At 38.8% G+C, this 21518-nt stretch overlaps 1 pseudogene; it reads right to left on the bottom strand.

The window, feature by feature from the left end:
- Nucleotides 1-21233, bottom strand: part of LOC127957641 (3-hydroxy-3-methylglutaryl-CoA lyase, cytoplasmic-like) — a 27146-nt pseudogene extending 5913 nt beyond the window's left edge.
- Between the last annotated feature and the right edge of the window lie 285 nt (nt 21234-21518).

Genomic DNA, 21518 nt, shown 5'->3' with positions numbered 1-21518 from the left:
GCGTCAAAGCAACTGAACAACATTCATTAGGAAACAGTGTGTCAATAATGCAAAATGATAGTTAAAGGCAGTTCATCATTGAATTATGTGGTGTCATCTCTGTTCAGTTAAATAGTGTCTGTGCATTTATTTGCAATCAAGTCAACGATATCGCTGTAGACGAAGTGACCCCAACTAAGCAAGCCAGAGGCGACAGCGGCAAGGAACCCAAACCCCATCGTTGACAGAATGGAGAAAAAAACCCTGGGAGAAACCAGACTCAGTTGGGGGGCCAGTTCTCCTCTGACCAGACAAAACCAGTAGTTTAATTCCAGGCTGCAGCAAAGTCAGATTGTGCAGAAGAATCATCTGTTTTCTGTGGTCTTGTCCTGGTGGTCCTCTGAGACAAGGTCTTTACAGGAGATCTGTATCTGGGGCTCTAGTTGTCCTGGTCTCCGCTGTGTTTCAGGGCAGTAGAGGTCCTTTCTAGGTGCTGATCCACCATCATATCTGGATACGTACTGGATCCGGGTGACTGCAGTGACCCTCTGATCAAATTGCCTGAGTTTTGAGAACGTAGCGGACATAGAGGATTGTAATATAAAAGGAGCTCATTCAAATACTGAGGTGCTAAACCATTCAGGGCTTTATAAGTAATAAGCAATATTTTAAAATCTATACTATGTTTGATAGGGAGCCAGTGCAGTGTTGACAGGACCGGGCTAATATGGTCATACTTCCTGGTTCTAGTAAGAACTCTTGCTGCTGCATTTTGGACTAGCTGTAGTTTATTTACTATGCGTGCAGAACAAACACCCAATAAAGCATTACAATAATCTAACCTTGAGGTCATAAATGCATGGATTAGCATTTCTGCATTTGACATTGAGAGAATAGGCTGTAATTTATATATATTTTTGAGATGGAAAAAATGCAGTTTTACAAATGCTAAAAAACGTGGCTTTCTAAGGAAAGATTGCGATCAAATAGCACACCTAGGTTCCTAACTGATGACGAAGAATTGACAGAGCAGCCATCAAGTCTTAGACAGTGTTCTAGGTGATTACAAGCAGAGTTTTTAGGTCCTATAATTAACACCTCTGTTTTTTCAGAATTTAGCAGTAAGAAATTACTCGTCATCCAGTTTTTTATATCGACTATGCATTCCATTAGTTTTTCAAATAGGTGTGTTTCACCAGGCCGCGAAGAAATATAGAGCTGAGTATCATCAGCATAACAGTGAAAGCTAACACCATGTTTCCTGATGATATCTCCCAAGGGTAACATATAAAGCGTGAAGAGTAGCGGCCCTAGTACTGAGCCTTGAGGTACTCCATACTGCACTTGTGATCGATATGATACATCTTCATTCACTGCTACGAACTGATGGCGGTCATATAAGTACGATTTAAACCATGCTAATGCACTTCCACTGATGCCAACAAAGTGTTCAAGTCTATGCAAAAGAATGTTGTGGTCAGTTGTGTCAAACGCAGCACTAAGATCCAATAAAACTAATAGAGAGATACAACCACGATCAAATGATAAGAGTAGGTCATTTGTAACTCTAAGGAGAGCAGTCTCAGTACTATGATACGGTCTAAATCCTGACTGGAAATCCTCACACATACCATTTTTTTCTCTAAGAAGGAATATAATTGTGAGGATACCACCTTTTCTAGTATCTTGGACAGAAAAGGGAGATTCGAGATTGGTCTATAATTGACTAGTTCTTTGGGGTCAAGTTGTGTTTTTTTTTTTTATGCGAGGCTTAATAACAGCCAGTTTTTGTGGACATATCTTAATGCCAATGAGGAATTAATAATAGTCAGAAGAGGATCTATGACTTCTGGAAGCACCTCTTTTAGGAGCTTAGATGGTATATACAGTATTGTTCAAAATAATAGCAGTACAATGTGACTAACCAGAATAATCAAGGTTTTTCGTATATTTTTTTATTGCTACGTGGCAAACAAGTTACCAGTAGGTTCAGTAGATTCTCAGAAAACAAATGAGACCCAGCATTCATGATATGCACGCTCTTAAGGCTGTGCAATTGGGCAATTAGTTGAATTAGTTGAAAGGGGTGTGTTCAAAAAAATAGCAGTGTGGCATTCAATCACTGAGGTCATCAATTTTGTGAAGAAACAGGTGTGAATCAGGTGGCCCCTATTTATGGATGAAGCCAACACTTGTTGAACATGCATTTGAAAGCTGAGGAAAATGGGTCGTTCAAGACATTGTTCAGAAGAACAGCGTACTTGGATTAAAAAGTTGATTAGAGAGGGGAAAACCTATAAAGAGGTGCAAAAAATGATAGGCTGTTCAGCTAAAATGATCTCCAATGCCTTAAAATGGAGAGCAAAACCAGAGAGACGTGGAAGAAAACGGAAGACAACCATCAAAATGGATAGAAGAATAACCAGAATGGCAAAGGCTCAGCCAATGATCACCTCCAGGATGATCAAAGACAGTCTGGAGTTACCTGTAAGTACTGTGACTGTTAGAAGACGTCTGTGTGAAGCTAATCTATTTTCAAGAATCCCCCGCAAAGTCCCTCTGTAAAAAAAAAGGCATGTGCAGAAGAGGTTACAGTTTGCCAAAGAACACATCAACTGGCCTAAAGAGAAATGGAGGAACATTTTGTGGACTGATGAGAGTAAAATTGTTCTTTTTGGGTCCAAGGGCCACAGGCAGTTTGTGAGACGACCCCCAAACTCTGAATTCAAGCCACAGTACACAGTGAAGACAGTGAAGCATGGAGGTGCAAGCATCATGATATGGGCATGTTTCTCCTACTATGGTGTTGGGCCTATTTATCGCATACCAGGGATCATGGATCAGTTTGCATATGTTAAAATACTTGAAGAGGTCATGTTGCCCTATGCTGAAGAGGACATGCCCTTGAAATGGTTGTTTCAACAAGACAATGACCCAAAACACACTAGTAAACGGGCAAAGTCTTGGTTCCAAACCAACAAAATTAATGTTATGGAGTGGCCAGCCCAATCTCCAGACCTTAATCCAATTGAGAACTTGTGGGGTGATATCAAAAATGCTGTTTCTGAAGCAAAACCAAGAAATGTGAATGAATTGTGGAATGTTGTTAAAGAATCATGGAGTGGAATAACAGCTGAGAGGTGCCACAAGTTGGTTGACTCCATGCCACACAGATGTCAAGCAGTTTTAAAAAACTGTGGTCATACAACTAAATATTAGTTTAGTGATTCACAGGATTGCTAAATCCCAGAAAAAAAAAAATGTTTGTACAAAATAGTTTTGAGTTTGTACAGTCAAAGGTAGACACTGCTATTTTTTTGAACACACCCCTTTCAACTAATTGCCCAATTGCACAGCCTTAAGAGCGTGCATATCATGAATGCTGGGTCTTGTTTGTTTTCTGACAATCTACTGAACCTACTGGTAACTTGTTTGCCACGTAGCAATAAAAAATATACTAAAAACCTTGATTATTCTGGTTAGTCACATTGTACTGCTATTATTTTGAACAATACTGTACGTTGTTGGTTTAGATGATTTAACAAGTTAATACAATTCTTCCTCCCCTATAGTAGAGAATGAGTGGAACTGTTCCTCAGGGGGTCTATAGTGCACTGTCTGATGTGATACTGTAGTTGACGGCTGAATGGTTGCAATTTTATCTCTAATAGAATCGATTTTAGAAGTAAAGCAGTTCATAAAGTCATTACTGCTGTGGTGTTGGGAAATGTCAACACTTGTTGAGCCTTTATTTTTCGTTAATTTAGCCACTGTATTGAATAAATACCTGGGGTTATGTTTGTTTTCTTCTAAAAGAGAAGAAAAGTAATCAGATCTAGCAGTTTTTAATGCTTTTCTGTAGGATATGTTACTTTCCCGCCAAGCAATACGAAATCCCTCTAGTTTTGTTTTCCTCCAGCTGCGCTCCATTTTCCGGGCTGCTCTCTTTAGGGTGCGAGTAAGCTCATTATACAATGGTGTCATACTGTTTTCCTTAACCTTCCTTAATCGTAAAGGAGCAACTGTATTTAAAATGCTAGAAAAGAGAGAATCCATAGTTTCTGTTACATCAGTGATCTTCAATTCTGGCTCGCGAGATCCACTTTCCTGCAGAGTTTAGCTCTAACCCTAATCAAACACACCTGAGTTTGCTAATCATGGTCTTCAGGGTCCTTAGAAAATCACAGGTAGGTTTGTTTGATTAGTGTTGGAGCTAAACTAGGCAGGAAAGTGGATATTGTGAGCCAGATTTGAGGGTCACTGCGTTACATCATCAAGTTGTTCTGAGGTTTTGGATATGCTAAGGAATTTGGATACATCAGGAAGATAACTTAAAAAGCAGTGGTAGAAGTGATGGTTCTTCGATACTTGTAACAAGAAGTAGAATTTACAAGTTTGGCTATATGAAGTTTGCACAGAACTAAATAATGACCTGAGATATCATCACTTGGCTGAATAATTTCAACACTATCAACATCAATTTCATGTGAACAGTATTAAATCTAGAGTATGATTTCGACAATTAGTAGGTCCTGAAACATGTTGTCTAACACCAATAGAGTTCAGAATGTCTATAAATGCTGATCCCAATGCATCTTTTTCATTATCCACATGGATATTAAAATCACCAACTATTAAAGCTTTATCTGCAGCCAGAACTAACTCGGATGTAAAATCACCAAACTCTTTAATAAAGTCTGTATGGTGGCCTAGTGGCCTGTATACAGTAGCCAGTACAAACATAACAGGGGATTTATCATTAACATTTGTTTCTCTGGATAATGTTATATGTAGCACCATTACTTCAAACGAGTTATACTTGAAGCCTGCGCTCTGAGAAATCCTGAAAACGTTGTTATAAATTGAAGCAACTCCTCCCCCTTTGCCTTTTAGACGCGGCTCATGTTTATAACAGTAATCTTGGGGGGTGGACTCATTTAAAATAATGTAATCATCAGGTTTTAGCCAGGTTTCTGTCAAACAGAGCACTTCGTTTTTTTGTATTTTCTAGTTCGGGGAACCGACACCGTCTCTATAGTGTGATATCTAGGTGAAAGAGTCTCTATGTACTGAGAATTAACTGACCTCTGTGACAGGAGGCATCTAGCAGACGGTCGGTTTAGCCAGTCTGTCTGCTTCCTGACCTGGGCCCCAGTTAGTCAAGTATAAACTCTAAAACTAATTGACCTATTTCTAGAGAGAAGAGTGGCGCCACCCCAGGAGGGATGAAGACCATCTCTTTTCAACAGGTCAGGTCTGCCCCAAAAGCTCGTCCAATTGTCTATGAAACCTATGTTATTCTGTGGGCACCACTTAGACATCCAGCCATTGAGTTATGACAATCTGCTATGCATCTCATCACCACGGTAAGCAGGGAGGGGACCAGAGCATATTACAGTGTCTGACATCATGCTTGCAAGTTCACACGCCTCTTTAATGTTATTTTTATTGATCTCCGACTGGCGAAGTCGAACATCATTAGCGCTGGCATAAATAACAATCTTACTGTATTTACGTTTAGCATTAGACAGCACTTTTAAATTTGCCAAGATGTCAGGCACTCTGTCTCCCGGTAAACATTTGACTATGGTGGCTGGTGTCTCTATATTCACATTCCGTACAATAGAATCACCAATAACTAGAGCACTTTCATCAGGTTTCTCAGTGGGTGCATCACTGAGTGGGGAGAACCTGTTTAATGTTTTGATCGGAACAGAAGAGCGGTGTTTTGACCCACGACTATGCTGCCTCACTGTCACCCAGTTGCCCTGCTGCAGGGGCTCTGCTGAAACGGACAATGTACAGGAATCCCTGGGCTAGATGCATCCAAAGCTGTATCTAGAGCCCTAACATTCTTACTGTCGGTCTGTAATTACCACCTACTTTGGGGTCAAGTTGTGTTTTTTAATGAGATTTCAGCATAATATCAACTTAGTCTCTGATGTTTTTTTATGAAATTGACAATTGAGACAATTTGTAGATATCAAAAAAGAATTTGATGTGAAATGTTTAGTCCAAAATGAGTAGGAAACCCCTCAGGTCTTTTTCTCAGGAAAAATCTGAGAAGGAGGAGTATTCAGTAGGGGTGCTCCGATCATGATCGGCCGATCGTTATGCGCATCTCGTCAGTAAAGCCGGTTCTCTAATCAGCGGTTAATTCCATCAGGTGCGTGATTTCACATAGAGCAGCTGTTACTACACAGAGCCGTTGTTAACTGAGAAGATGCGCCAAAAAATGCTGAAAATGAAGTGGATTTGCGCATCTTCTCTATTAACAACGGCTTTACTGACGAGATGCGCATTAACGATCGGCCGATCGTGATCGGAGCACCCCTAGTATTCAGATATAAATACTGTATTAATAGATGCTTTACAAAAGCTCATTTGTAAGACGATTATCTACATATTGTGCTTTAGTGTGTGAGAAGGATACATAAATTTGGGGATTTACAATGTGAGTTTTTTTGTTTGAACATGAAATCATGGAAAAGCAGGTCTGGCCCACACAGAGATCTTGGGCATGTTCAAGTTCAAAACGGTGCGCAACGTTTTGCTACGGTTTCCGTGTTGAACGTCACGTTTCCTGGAAACGGTGTGCACCTGTGTGCAATGGGGTTTGAGATGTGTTTTCTCTTGTTTGGTGGGTGTGTCAGAACTGCAGTCCAATCAGCAGCAACATGTTTATAAAGCACGCGATATTAAAGTGAACTCGCACAATGGCTTCAAGGAAAAGCAAAAGAAGAACTGTGGCAACTTTCCAAGATGCTTGAAACAAGTCCAAGACGACTGGCATATCAACCAGCAATGTTAAGATCAAATTTGAGAAAATACTATGACTGAATCCTAATAATTTTCCATTATGTTCCAGTGGCTAATGGTTTATTTGGATCACCTCTTTCCTCATAAAAGATAGATTTCCCAAGGTTTGGACTTGATTTATGATAGGAATAGATATATCATGGCATGCTGTGTCAGGAAGGAACACTAGTTCTGGCCTTGACCGTCAGTGAAACTGTTAGACTGGAGCAAGAACGGCACAAATCTGCCTGTTTGGAGCAGTCTGGGCTCAGAGTTCTAGCCACAATATGAAAACTTCACAACAGTTAATTTCACCTTTTTTCTTGAAAGCCTACAAATATCCAGGCCAAGCATATTTGATCTACTATCTTGAGGTACTATCTGAGTTAATGTTTCCTCCTCAATAACTCCCAGAGAAAAGCCATACAAAGAGCCTATAATGTCTTTATCCTGAACAAAAGCTGGGGTGACTCTGAGCAGACAGGGTTAACAGAATTCATTTCTGGCTCAGCTGGTGGTGGAGATGACTGGCAAACCCTAATGAAAAACTATGATAAAATCTTTCTCTTTCCACCAGTTTTTGCTAGAGGAAAACAAATGATGGCAGTTATTATTTTAGAGCACTTGAGGTGTCTATGATATATCGGTTCAATGCTCATTCACCTTTGTATTTGTAGCTGTTTCTGTTACAAATATATTTAACTTAATGTTACCTACAGTTGCTGTAGCCTACACCGTTATACCCTAGCGGGAACACTGAACAAGTCAAAATTTCCATTAGCATCTACAAGTCATTTTATATGTGTATATATATATATATATATATATATATATATACACACACACACACACACACACACACACACACACACACATATACACACACACACACACCACACACATAAAGGCCCTAAAGACCAGCAGGTTCCTGTACAAATATTACCCTAGTCATAGACAAAGTGGTCTTGTTAATGGCAGTTTTGGGGAATTCTTTCTACTCCCTGACTACCTTTAATCGGTATAATAACGTTTTCAAAATATTACTGTATATCATTTTGACTTTATAATATATCATTCAAATTCTGAAATCTCCTGTGATTGTCCTGATGTAGTTACTGTCTTCGGCAGCTAAGGACTGAGAGAACGATCTTAATTGTGGCTTTGACGTTACAAGAACCTAGTGAACTTGCCTGCCTGGATATTCAATTCCATGTGACACTCAGAGCACATATATCTTCATTGGAGATTCTACGAGCACTTGAGGACAAGGATTCACCGCACTTGTACATATCACTCAATAAATCACTGTTCTGAATTCACCTTACCTCTGAGTCCTGAGTATATCCTGACAATTATTTTATAATGAAACTGTTAGGCATGATATTATTATTAATAATGTTAAAATACTTCTAGCTTATTATGCAGATACCCTAATGCATAAGCAATTGCTCAACAAATAGTATGAGTTAAGGACATAAATATCAGTTTCTCTGACCAATGACAATAATAAAAAATGCAGCAATGGATAAATAAGTATAGGTATTTTGCAATTCTACTAGTGTTGCAGAAATTACATTTTGCCCTCAGTTTTTTAATTCCATTTAGGGTATATGTATCTATTGTAGACCAATGTATTTGTTTTCTATATTATATCATTAGTAATATATTCACAAATATATTGCCCCTTTATAACTTAAATATTTGTTTGTTTGGGCCTACAGTGTAGCCAATTACTTCTTTAAAAAATTAATTGTTAAATACTGTCAGTTTTTAATAGATGACAAACTAAAAAATGTGTTATCATATAACAATAAAAAAAACCCGGCATCTTTCTAGATCTTACCTGGCGGTGGGTGATTGTCACGATCACTGCCTTACGTGTCTGGGCGTTAAACACCCTGAGGTGGCGTTCGTGGAAGAGTCATGTTCCCATCAAAGGATTGCTGTCTACCTCCACACTAACCATGACCCAGTGGAAGGGAAGTTGGTAGGTAAGCATGACCTGGTCATCAGGTTCCTTTAGAGTGGACAGAAAGTTAAATCTTCCCCACCACCCCTCGATACCCTCTTGGGACCTGTCTCTACTGCTTAAAAAACTACAGCAGGGCCCATTTGAGCCTTTATACTCAGTTGAGCTGAAGTTTCTTTCATTGAAAACTCTGCTCCTGCTTGCACTGGCCTCCGTCAAGAGGGTAGGGGACCTGCACCCATTCGGTCGACGATTCATGCCTAGAGTTTTGGCCAGCTGACTTCCAGGTAATCCTGAGGCCCTGCCCAAGGTTCCCACTAGTCCCTTCAGGGATCAGGTGATGAACCTGCAAGTGCTGCCCCCCGGAGGTGGCAGACCCAGGCTTAGCTTTGCCCTCTCTGGTCCGAGCCCTGAGATGCTACATAGACTGGACACAAAGCTTAAGGACATCAGACCAGCTCTTTGTCTGTTACGGAGGCCGGCAGAGCTCATGTTTCCCCCGGCAGACATCTGCCATTTCCAAGAGGGTTTCAATCACATCCAGGTCCATATGCACCTAAACTGATGTCCCTGTGCTTATTTGCTGGACATTCAAATGTTTAATGCTCAGATACTTATCCTGCTTGATCTGTCCGCTGCTTTTGACATGGTTAACCACCAGGTCCTCCTATCAACCCTACTGGCAAAGGGCATCTCAGGAACCGCACTCCAATGGTTTGAGTCTTATCAGTGATGTCCTTCAAAGTATCTTGGATAGGCGAGGTGTCCAAGTTACAACATCTAACTATTGGGGTGCCTTAGGGCTCAGTTCTTGGACCACTTCTCTTCTCTGTCTACATGGCATTATTAGGTTCTGTCATCTCCGTTACATATGTAACCAAGGTGGTTTCAGAGTACTTCAGCTATTGCCGCATTTCCACTGCAGGAACTTTACCCAGGAACTAGGGGCTGGTACTCGGTGTGTTTCCACCGCAGGAACCAGGAACTAAATAAAGTTCTGGGTAAAAAAAAATTTCCCTCAGAAAGTCCCTGCTGGCGAGGTGGTACTTTTTCAAAGTTCCAGAACTTTCGGGGGCGGGACTTGGGCTCTAAACATCCTGATTGGTTGAGTTCACACAGCATTGGTTGAGTTCAACCACCATTTATTCAGATCATTTTCAAAATATTACTGTTATTGTGTCATGAAATGTAATTTTAAAAGTATTTCAGTCGAGAATGTAGTTGTTTAAAACTCAAATCTGTGCTTTATATGTAAAGACAGCACCTATTTAAAAATCGCCGATCTCAGAGACCGTCAGCTCAACATGATCAGCGAGAGCTCAGTCCTCATGTATCCGCCGAGAGCAGCCTCACATCGCCTGGACCTTCTGATATGTGCCGCTGGCTCTGATGTCTCTTTAGTGATTAAACATAAAAAATAATTAGTTTTGGGTAAATCTAACAGGTTATCTTTGGTCTGTATTCAATTTATCAATATGTTAAAATGAAAATAAAAAAGCAAATTTATATAATATTTAGTTTCATTGTAATGGCTGTATATATATCCCTGAACTAAATTTCTGCAGCTGTTATTATGGTTAAATGAAAACGAAAGGAGGCAGTGGTATTTGATATCGTATTTCGTTTAAATCTGTGGTTTATTTATAAAGACGGTGCCTATTTAAAAATGTGTTTCGCCGATCTCGGAGACCGTGAGCTCCACACGATCAGCGGGAGCTCAGTCCTCATGTATCCGCTGAGAGTAGCCTCACCTCGGCTAGACCTTCTGATATGAGCTGCTGGCTTTGATGTATCTTTATTGGTTAAACATAAAATATAATTTGTTTTGGGTAAATCTAACAGGCTATCTTTGGTCTGTATTCAATTTATCTATATGTTAAAATGAAAATAAAAAAGGCAAATTTATATTTTCTTTCGTTATTGTCATGGCTGTATATATATACACATATCCCTGAACTAAGTACATTTCTGCAGCTGTTATTATGTTTAAATGAAAACGAAAGGAGGCAGTGGTATTTGATATCCTATTTCGTTTTATTGTGTATATATAAAGAGAGGAAAATTGCAGTAGCCATGGTCAGCTGACTGAAGTTATCAAGTACACTGCTGTTTGCAGATTTACCGGACTTGCGTCGTCACGGACATCACACTCCCGAGTCGAAAGCACAAAGTCTGAACTACCGAGGATGCATGTCCAAAATTAGTGTACTTTGTCTTGAGAAACGCACGCACCCGCGCAGACCTAAGTCACCAGTCTATTTGCCTAATCTTTCTGGTACTTTACACGGTGGAAATGCAGAAAGCAACAGGTCTGGGGGGAAAAAAGTTCCTGGGAAAAAAAGTTCCTGGTACAAATGTCCCGGGTAATTTCGGTGGAAACGTGGCATTAGTGAACTTTGCTCACTGTCTCATGTTCCGTCTTATGACAATGAACCTCCTTTCACAACAACCCCCCCCCCCCCAACACACACACACACACACACACACAAAAAGAGAAACTTGTGTCATATCTTGACATTGTTTATTTAATATCTGAACAGTATCTTACTACAGCTTGTTAGTGGTTAGATGTTGAGTGTTATTTGAGTGTTTCCTTGGCGCTAATATTAATGAATTGATGAGAGTTTAATACTCCAACTCTTTTATATGGTTACATTTTATTTTGATGTTCCACTTAAAGGTACAGGTTGTAGGACCTGTCACTAGAGGGGACACTACCAAAACAATCTCGTGGTTTGATGACACTAAGAAGGAGCGTCGAATTTTGGGATTTGTTGTCTTCTACCCAACCACTGATGGCCATCAATCAGACGGAAAGATAAATCATGGATTTAACACGAGTTCAACGATTTGCGCAAGTAGGTTACGTACGAATCAAAACAACTCCGCTTTCGAGTAAAGCACACGCGAGATCAGCATCTCTTTCTAGTTGAAGTTTGCGAAGCTACTTCCGCATTTGTCCACGACACTGTTGTCATGTGGTTTCTACGCCAGTAAAGGCGGTAACAAAGGGTAACTAACGCCACTGACATGCGACTGCACTGCCCCATGTCACTGTTTAGAATGGGGAATTTTCTCATGATTTACAAGTAGTTGAAAACATTAATGATATTGTTAGTAATCGGCTGGACAAAATATATAACACTAGCCTAGTGGTTTTTGGATCTTTTACTGCAAATATCTTACAAATTGTACCTTTAATCAGTCGGCTATATGCGACTTTGCCACTACATGCCAACTAACTCTCATTAGAGTATTAAAGCTGCAGTAAGTAACTCTTGTAAAAATGTATTTTTTACATATTTGTTAAACCTGTCATTATGTCCTGACAGTAGAATATGAGACAAATCATAATCTGTGAAACATTTAAGCTCCTCTGGCTCCTCCCAGTGGTCCTACTCCCATTTGCAGAAACACTGCTCCCTTAAGAAACAACCAATCAGAGCTGCGGTCCGTAACTTTTTTTTTTTTTGTGTGTTCAAAATTTACAAAATGTTTATAATAAACTAGTACACCATGAATCCATGTTCCAAACCATGTTTTTAGCCTGTCCTTAATCACTAGGGTACACCTATAAAAAGTGTTTGTATTAAACACTAAAATATATTCGGAATATTTTAGATTGCTTCAGGGGTACCGCGGCGGAGTAACCCAGAGCGGAGTACCTTTTGTGATTCTTCATAGACATAAACAGAGGGAAGTAGCTTTGGCTACAATGTTCTTCCACAAGACGCAAGCAGTTCTGTTTATTAACCTCTAGAGCGTCAAAAGTTACAGACTGCAGCTTTAATATGCTCAAGAATGGTTGAATACATAACATATATAACACATAACATATACATAACATATTACACATTCATCTGATCTGCTATCTGATCTTATGACTGTTTGAGAGAATTTCTTAAATATATATTATTATTATTACTACTACTTATACTATAAGTGGTCTTTGACCGCTTTAAGTAAAATAACATAAGAAAATTGCAAGACATGAGACTTATAATACATTATAACTAAGAGAAAAATAATCCATTGAAAAAGTGGATGAAATGTGTTCATTGTGTTATAAATAATCATTCCCTTTTAAAGCTATAACCACAAATAAGTAAATATTATAGTTTTAAAACTGTTCTTATGAATATTCATGAGATGACACAACATATTATAAGTTTTATCATAATGCATTAAGCATTCATTATAATGCCTTAAGCATACCCTTATAATGTATTATAAATACGGGCTTCATAGAAAGTGTTACCATGGAATATACTAGAGCGCAGGGTTTCCCTTTTGCCCAGTCTCCCTCTGTTTAGCAGCGAGTGATGAAAGGATAATTTTCCCCTTGCCCTTTAAGCACAGCATTGTCACCGCGTTCAACGGCCCTAGCGACAGATGAGATGGAGCCCCTAAGGGCCCCACTCTAGCCTCCATCTCATTGGCTTTGTCAAGGGCCAAGCCACTGTCATATGAAACAGACATCTAATAGGTAAGCCTTTTTGTCCAGCCCTTCACATCTGCTGATCCACCCAGCCCCAAAGAGCAGCGGCGTTCTGCGAGAGAAGACAAACTGAGAAAAAGTTCAAAAAGAGCCCTGGAGAGATGACAAAGCCATGCCAGTATTATTTCTGAATTGCTGCCACATTTTGAGGTTTAGGGTTCAAGAAAATTAAACCACAGGCAGGCATTGTTTCATAAAAGCATTTAGTCATCAAATTGAAATACCCCTGGCAGTTTTGTGTAAGCATATTTTGGGTGGTATCTGTTGTTGTTGTTCTGTGCTTTTTAGGTGAAAGTACTAAATAATAATAATAATAATAATAATAATAATAATAATAATAATAATAAATATATAAATAATTGTTATTTCTTACACTCCAGGGGTGTAGCTTTTGTTGTCTTCCTTGTGTGATTGTGAGGTAAGGTGGTTAGACATTGCAAACTTCTGTTTCATGTTTCTTCATTACTAGTTCCAAATGCATACCATTTGTTTTGTATTTGAGTGTTTTGGCACTGGATTTTAGATGCTTTGTTGTAATTTTTTGGTAACACTTTATAATACCTTTCATTGATAAATCATTAACAAACATTAAATAATGCTTAAAAGATCATTAGTTAATATATATATATATATATATATATATATATATATATATATATATATATATATATATATATATATATATATATATGAAAGTGACGTGACATTCAGCCAAGTATGGTGACCCATACTCAGAATTTGTGCTCTGCTTTTAACCCATCCGAAGTGCACACACACAGAGCAGTGAACACACACACACTGTGATCACACAGTTGCGGCGCCCGGGGAGCAGTTGGGGGTTCGATGACTTTCTCAAGGGCACCTAAGTCATGGTATGGAAGGTGGAGAAAGAACTGTACATGCACTCCCCCCACCCACAATTCCTGCCAGCCTGGGACTCGAACTCACAACCTTTCGATTGGGAATCCAACTCTTACCATTAGGCCACGACTTCCCTTATATATATATATATATAATCTACACATTTTAACAGATGTTATACAATGATTAAAAGCTTGTGTTAACACTCAACACTTTCGCTGTTATTGAGGTGTGATACGGGTAAGGTTAGGATCAGGTTTGCTGGTAGGGGTATGTTCAAGGGTTGGTTAAGGGGTCACCCTTAAGGTTAAATTTAATTTTTTATAAGGGAACATGGTTCAATCTCTTTATTTCATATTGTTATGACAAATTAAGTATTTTCTTTAAAAAAAAGGGACTTTAAAAATTTACAAATGATGAATGATTTCCACTTTAGACTGGCTACTGCAGAAACATGAACAAATGATTAGTAAAGATGTGTGAATAGGGTAAAGTCTTTCTAAACTTTTTGTCATCAAGATGACTTCATTATTAATGATAAGTAGACATACATAAACATTTGCAAGTGATGAATAGTTTCCACTTTGGATTGGGTACTGCAAAAACATGAACGAATAATTAATAGATCATTTGTTAAGATGTGTTAAAAGAGGTCTACACAACAACACAGCAAACAAAGACCAACCAATGAAGATCATTTACGAATTGAAAGCTTACTGACATTTTTAAGCATTTCAATTTACATTAAATAAACATATGTTAATCATTAGTTAATGTAGTAAGTTCATTAATAAACATTTACAAGAACATTATCTTATATTTCTAGCTGTAATATGTGCATATATATTAACTAATGATCTGTTAAGCATTATATAATGTTTCTTAATGATTTATAAATGAAAATTATAGTGTTAACTTTTTTTTAATAGCTGTCTTAAAATTAGAACTCTATGACTGCAAGTCACATTCCTATTCTGTGATCCTTGCATTACTATGGCACTAACAAATTCAGCACACAGGGGGCAACAGAGTTGTCCTTTGAAATGTTAAGATTACAATGTGTACAATGTAAATAGCAATGTGTAAATGCAGTGCAGGGGTGTGGAGCAGAACCAGAAGCTATGTCTGTAGCAATGTCAAAATTATTTGTATTTGAATTCAGAAAAAGACTGGGATTGGGTGGGGCTTAAACCAGAAATTTCCTTAATCAAATGAGAAATTTGTTTCAAATATGATTGTGCTTTATGTGCTTATTTGTTTTAAGAATTTATTTATTTATTTTGTGTAAAACTCCTAAAATTATATATATATATATATATATATATATATATATATATATATATATATATATATATATATATATATATATATATATAGTTGTTGTAGTTATAAAACATTATTAAATGTCTTCTAATTCAAAAAAAAAATAACTGTGAATACAATCATCCACAACCACAAACAAGATGAATTCATTCAAAATAGCTCATGCATGTATGAACAAGGTACCTCATGATTGTGACCACCACAATGTTGCTCACCTGTAGAGCAATGGGAATGTTGGGCAGAGCCTGACCGTAAGTGTCATGGCAGTGCAACCCCAGTGCAGACCTCTGTCAACAAATCACTCAGCATCTTGGCCATGGAGCCCGCGGTGCCTACGCCAATGATATCCCCCAGGGATACCTCATAACAGCCCAGCTCAAACAACCGCTTTGCCACCTGGGCCAGAACAGAGGAAAGCCATGAAAACACCATCCCCCTTGGAAATATAAACGAGATGATGGAGTGCACACAGAGAGCTCATTCTGAGTGTTAGAAAAGCACTGCTGTGTTACAGCGTCATGCAGGCTTTTTAGCAAACATCATAATAAGGGCCTTGTGGGATTACGAAAATTGTGGGAAGAAAAAATATTCAGAGCGTTCAACACTCGATAAGATTTATCGCATATTGGAAGGCCCATTTGATTTTGCTTCGACCAGTTATACACTGAATAATTCTATTCAGATTGAACACCTTTGTGACTTATAATTGTTTTACTTGTCCCTCATACGGACAGCCAAGAGCACAGGAAACATACCTGGAAATAAGTGAAAGAACTACTGAAAGGTAAAGTTCAGCACATTTTGGAGGATATATAGCTTTGAGTTTACAGTAAAGCAACATAGGTGAAATAATGCCAAGTGCTGTTTTACTGCAACCACAAGCAGAACAGTCCACAGTGGCCAGAACGGCTCTTACAATGGATTACATCTTTCACAGAATAAAACAAAATGTTCAGCAGCAGACCAAACATATGGTCGGTGTCAAATGGTTGTGACAAATACTACAAATAGTGTTGACAGTGGGAATGAGAAATGGTGCTAGAGAGTGTCATGCCAGCTATATGTGCTTTCCATATGTGGAGGAAGCATGTTCTGCTAGAAACAGTGAACAAACAAGTGAAAAGTTGAAAATGTTTCTCTTGGGCTTGTGGTCGTCAGATGATACTGCTGTGTGCTACCAGAATTTCCGTGGAGTCTCTTCTTGAACATTAGGCATTGAGTCACATTTGCCAGATGAGTTAGTCAGACTGACTGCTCTCTATCAAGGGTTTTCAGTAAAGAGCACAGACTGAAAACTCTGGACACATCTGGACTTGCACTTGTAACCACACTGCATGCACATCTGGAACTTGATTTATTTACTCATTAATTCTGGAATAATTTCTGGCTGCTGTGGTATCCCTATCTCAAAATCTCAACAGAGAACAGTCAAAAAAAATCTAAGTACAATAAAAGAAACCACTGACCTTCTGGTTAAACCAAAGATCAGTCTTGGAACTTGCTTATATAACAAATGGCTCCTGAAAACTACAGTGCTGCAGTCATTTGCATGGACAGTCACCTGGACCAAATGTCTGACTAAGTTGTATTATTTTGGCAGCTCAGAGGAAACCTTGATTTTTTTTTTTTTTTTATCGTTATTTTATTTTAGCTTGTTTTATTAAGAATTCAGCTACCAATAAGAGTTCAACTGAAGGGAAAGTCATAACAATCCACACTGCAGAACTTTCAAAAATGTCAGCGAGGGTCAAACCTTCAACTATTCAGTAATTCAGACCATGATCCAGTATGCCACACCATTATTATTATTATTATTATTATTATTATTATTATTATTATTATTATTATTAATTTGATTAACCAATTTCCACATTTTCAGAATTCAGCATTAAGCTCTGCCAATTTCTAAAATATTTTCATTCTCAAAGTTCCTCCCAGGGTGGCTTCAAAGGCCGAATCTGTTGACTGTTATGTCAAGTCAGCCCTAATCCTGAATATGAGGTTACAGTCTTGACTACAAACCTTCCCTTTACCAGTCCAGATCTTTATCTGCTTTTCAACAACCATTCTTTGAGTAATTATAATCTTGCGACACAATCTGCCGGTCTCTGCATCATTGGCAGATTGTTGGTCAGATTATCATTCAAAATTAGTGTTGAAGTGTGAAAGTGCTCAAAATGAACACTGGCCTATTACTTGAAGACAAAACTGGGTCTATGGCACACAGCCATGCCTTCCTGTTAGGCTGCAATCGTTTCAAGTGATATTTTTCCTGCTCAATGTTAGTTGAGTGACTCAGTACAGGTAACTGTAGAGCAAATTTGTACAACGATGGCAGCCTATCAGATACATTTATTTTTGCAAAAACTGAAAGACACTTTAATTCCTTAAAATTTCTGGATGTTTTGAATATGCTTTCAATTATCTATAAGAACACTCCAATTTACACATTTTGGCATGTTTAACCATTTCACGGATAGTCCCCCAAAATCAGTCAATTCTATATTAGGCTACTCATGGTTAGTCCCAAGCAAGGCTGTAATCAAACATACAAACACAGGTCTTTTATCCACTTTACATCCCTTCACCCTTTTGTTTAATCACAATCTTTTCATCATCCTGATTCGGCATCATTACTTGGCATTAACTTGATTTCCTTTCAATACTAGTGCACATAATGAACACTGGCCTAAATCTCAAAGAAAACACATAGAAGAAGCTGGTGTCTGTGGAACACATCCGCACACTGGTATCCCTTCCCGTTTGGCTGCAGAGATGACCTGCTCAAACCTCTGCAAACTCCTCTATGGAGCAGTTGATGTTGTTCCTGCTAAAAGTCTCTGAGGCGGAGCCAAAAACTGCCACTTCAGTAGCTCCTGCTGCAACCTTTAAGAGGAAACATTTAATCAAGTTTGTACATATAGACGTTGGCTTTTGAGCACAACTTGCATGATTAGCAAGGAAAGAAATTAACAGAAATGGGTTAAACATTTACAAATAAATGCTACAAGATGTAAAGGTCACGCTCTTATGCAAAGTAAAGGGGCAGTGAAAGCGTAGGCAGAGAAAATGCATAAATAAAGTGGTTTATTATACAAGAAAAACATCATTGACCTGGCATGGAAGGTAAATTGCAAATCACACTTATAAATAAATGTAAATGATGCAAATATTTACTTAAAAACTGCCTGGAAGCCCTGAGAGTCAGAACAGGGCATCTAACATCAGGACACCTTTTATTCCCTCTCAACGCTGCAGTGTGGTCTGCCATCTGAAAAACCAAAATGCAAACCAACAAGAATTTATACTCAAACTTTATCCCAAAGGATTTTGCGCAAATGCAGTTTTGATGACATGAATACCAAATCCAGTGGTTTTGTGTGGACAGAAAAGCCACAGGATATCAGCCAACATGCTGTTGAGGATTCTTATTACCTGTGCTAACCACTTTGTAGACATACAGCTAGTGGCTTCGATGACAGGGAGCCCGGTCTGAGAGAGCATATCTATCAGTCGGATTTTGACCTCTGTCGGCACTATTTCCTGCACAAACACAATAGCACAAATGTCTTAGGTTTCTATAAACACATCCCGGGAGCATGTACAGCCACAACAGCGCTGTATTATTGAGATGAATAATTGATTTTCCACCATCCCCTAATGAATAGTTTTCCTGTGAACATATACCTATATCCTGTGAACATGCCGGCAGCCATATCACCCTGGAGCCCAAGACCGGTTGCCCACTGAAGCTAAGCAGGGCTGAGCCTGGTCAGTACCTGGATGGGAGACCTCCTGAGAAAACTAGGTTGCTGCTGGAAGAGGTGCTAGTGAGGCCAGCAGGGGGTGCTCACCCTGTGGTCTGTGTGGGTCCTAGCGCCCCAGTGTAGTGATGGGGACACTATACTGTCAACAAGCACCGTCCTTCGGATGAGACGTTAAACCGAGGTCCTGACTCTCTGTGGTCATTAAAAATCACAGGATGTCTTTCGGAAAGAGTAGAGGTGTGACCTCGGCATCCTGGCTAAATTCGCCCATTGGTCTCTGACCATCATGGCCTCCTAACAATCCCCATATATACTGATTGGCTTCATCACTCTGTCTCCTCTTCACCAGTAAGCTGGTGTGTGGTGGGCGTTCTGGCGCAATATGGCTGCCGTCGCATCATCCAGGTGGATGCTGCACACTGGTGGTGGATGAGGAGATACCCCCTGTCTATGTAAAGCGCTTTGAGTGTCTAGAAAAAAAGCGCTATATAAATGTAAAGTATTATTATATACAATAGAACAGTCACAGTGTCTTCTAAAAATGTGCCCGTGGTAACACTTTTGCAAAATTAGACTGCTTCTTGCACATTTCAGTGAGTGGCATTAATACTGCATTCGTTTTATATGTAACAGATGCTAAGTGTGTCATGATTGGTGTAGCCTACAAATCAAGACTGTTCAGAAATAAAATGTCCGGTGAGTGGCACTAAAAGGTTAATGCTTTATCGCATTTCAAAATAATGTACAACCTACACTAAATGATAACCTAAACCAGGGGTAAGCAAGTTCAGTCTTAAAGATCTATTGGACTGCAGAGTATAGCTCCAACCCTCATCACACACCTGAACAAGCTAATCAATATCTTCAGGATTACTGAGGCTATAGGCAGGTAAGGCACTTTTTTTATTTTTATTTATTTATTTTTGCTGGGTTGGAGCTAAACTCTACAGGACAGCAGTTATCTACTTGCCTACATCTGACCTAAACCTAACTTATAATGTAAAAAACATGTTTTGAAGCAACCCTGGAATTTCAGCTTGCTTCTACAAACCACTGTGCTCCTTTATCACGACCGAGTATTCCTCATCACAAATGCTATGCTGTACTGGGTGAGCTTTGTAGTTTTACAAATCATGTAACTATAGTAAAAGTGTTTTGAGGTCATAAGATAGTAATGTGCAAGGAAATGCGTGATAATAAGTTTACTGACTAATAATCTACCTCGTAATAAAAAATTTCTGTGAAAAGGAATAATTTTATTATTCTTTTAACGCCAATAATGCTAATTTTAACTGCATGGAATTGTACTTTTTAGTTACAATGGTGGAAAAATAAGTAGGATGAGGCAATGTTTTTTCCAATTAAAGTCTACGTTGACTAAACCATGCTAAAGATATGTCTGATTAAAACGTAAATGATAGTATGTTGTGTGCTCACCAATGATGTCATTACCGAACAAAAAATGTCACAGCCACTTATATTTATGTCTTTGATTTTGTTACGATGCTTTTTTAAAGAAGAATGCAAATCATAAACATGCCAAACCACAAGCTACAAGCACTTCTCGTTTTCTTGGTCCGACCTCCACAATTTTGACACAAGTGGAAGCTTCTGCAGTTCAGAGCACTGCAAATTGAAAAACAATGAGGAAGGAAAGACCATATAACAATTTCTCAGTGCTGTACGGAAAATCTGAAAGGTGGATTAAGACACATCCTCTGCCCAGTGCTTCCTGTCAAATGGTGTGTACAGTACAACATCATGTTTTGAATCTGGTCTTCAGATCCTTGCCAGGTCATTTATGACATAATGTGCATTGGAAACAAGCATTTCCTCTCTTCCAATTGTAAAACCAAAGCTTAACCTTTGAATTCATGGAGTTAGATTACCAAGGGACAATGCTGTGTTTGTAGAAGATTTAAATGGCTATAAAACCTCAGCCTCTTGATACTGAAACCATTGCTTTGAGGAACTGCACGCAGCCTAGTTTCTTTACAGCTGAGTTTGATTTAATTGTGCTGTCATGGAGGGAGGACATGGATTTGTTAGAGGAATGATAACAAACTTCTCTGTAAGAAATTTCTGACTGTCTGCGCTATGCAGGCGGAGGATAACCATTGTGGTTTGTCCCGTTAGCATCCCTGACCTGCAGTTAGGACAGTCTATTAATTTCACTCATAAATCAAACTCACTCTTTTAACTCGCCACTCAAACCAGAAATACGGGCCCTGTTAGAAATATCAAATAAAACATTATTTTCTTATCAAGGAAATAAATTAGACCAAAACGATTTTGCTCTGTATTTTGTAAACATTTCTGGCCC

Source organism: Carassius gibelio, chromosome B5 (genome assembly GCF_023724105.1).
Source record: "Carassius gibelio isolate Cgi1373 ecotype wild population from Czech Republic chromosome B5, carGib1.2-hapl.c, whole genome shotgun sequence".
NCBI classification, from domain to species: domain Eukaryota; kingdom Metazoa; phylum Chordata; class Actinopteri; order Cypriniformes; family Cyprinidae; genus Carassius; species Carassius gibelio.
This window is presented reverse-complemented; position numbering and strand designations above follow the sequence as displayed.